The following is a 1,329-nucleotide window of genomic DNA, read 5'->3' on the forward strand; positions in this document are numbered from 1 at the left end:
ATCCATACAGAGCCAGAACCAGATATCTCCCTTTCTGGGAACTTTGGCACATAAGTGCTTCCTAGTGTTTTCAGATACTATGCAAAATATCACAGTGCTAGATATACTCATAGAGGATGCATTAGATATCAATGTACCCAACAGATGTAGGCAAATTTAAAATGATCTTTAAAATATTGATAATATTGGCGGGTGGGATGGCAGTTGGGTGAGGCGTGCCATGAGCCTCCGGGCCTCTGCTGCCAACCGTGAGCAAGCCTTTGGAGCGGGGGCGGACTGGTGCGCTGCTCTGACTGTAGGTGCGTCCGCGGGTGATGATGCTGTCTCCTACCAACCTGGTTACCGGAATCCCCAGTAGTAAAGTGAAATACTTAAGGCTCTCCAGCGCAGATGATGGCTACATTGACCTTGGGTTTAAGATAAACCCTCCTAAGATCCCACTTGAGGTCACTGCTGTTGTGGATGGGCGCCTTTCTCATCATAGACTCCCTCCTGCTGGCTGGCTTTATCAACAAAGCGGGGCTGGGGGCGGGTGAGGCGGGGAGGGCAGGGGGCATGGCAGACGGGGCCATTCTGCCCTGATCATTACCATCCTGGTGTTCCTGCCAGAATTTTACCACCTGTGCATCTCCTATTATGCATCCAAAGGCTACTGGGGTTACTCCTACCGATGACATTCCAGATTTTGATGACTAGCACCCACCCTTACCCTCAACCCTGAGGAGATGAGTCACAGATGGGACTGAGTCCAGCTTTAAGATATTGAGCAGAAACTGTGGCAAAGGGCTAAAGAATTCTGCAGTTTGCAGATGTTAAACAAATTGGCCAGATTTTATGGGTCCATCCCCAAGATGTCGACTGAGCTTACAGTCACAAATTAACTAATCAGGATATGCTCTATTTTTCATCTCCTAGCCCTGGCAAAAGCTGACAAGTTTTTCCACATGCTTATGTATCTTGGAAGAGTAGCAGTGTTAATGGTACGGGAAAGCTAGAGGTCATTCTGTAGTGGAAAGTGTTATTGCTACCACCCTTTTTATAGTTGAGCATTTCTTTTATTTTTATTTATTTATTTATTTTTAAGATTTTATTTATTTTTTCTTGACAGAGAGAGACACAGTGAAAGAGGGAACACAAGCAGGGGAAGTGGGAGAGGGAGAAGCAGGATTCCCGCAAAGCAGGGAGCCCGATATGGGGCTCAATCCCAGGACCCTGGGACCATGACCTGAGCCAAAGGCAGACGCTTAACGACTGAGCCACCCAGGCACCCCAAATAAATAAAATCTTAAAAAAAAAAATCTAAGTACAAATTATATTCCTAATTTTTTA

At 46.0% G+C, this 1,329-nt stretch overlaps 1 pseudogene; it reads left to right on the plus strand.

The window, feature by feature from the left end:
* The first annotated feature begins 314 nt into the window (after positions 1-314).
* On the plus strand, positions 315-696 carry LOC116636871 (annotated as a pseudogene).
* Positions 697-1,329: the final 633 nt, after the last annotated feature.

The sequence above is a fragment of the Phoca vitulina genome, unplaced genomic scaffold (assembly GCF_004348235.1).
Source record: "Phoca vitulina isolate PV1807 unplaced genomic scaffold, GSC_HSeal_1.0 scaffold13, whole genome shotgun sequence".
NCBI classification, from domain to species: Eukaryota; Metazoa; Chordata; class Mammalia; order Carnivora; family Phocidae; genus Phoca; species Phoca vitulina.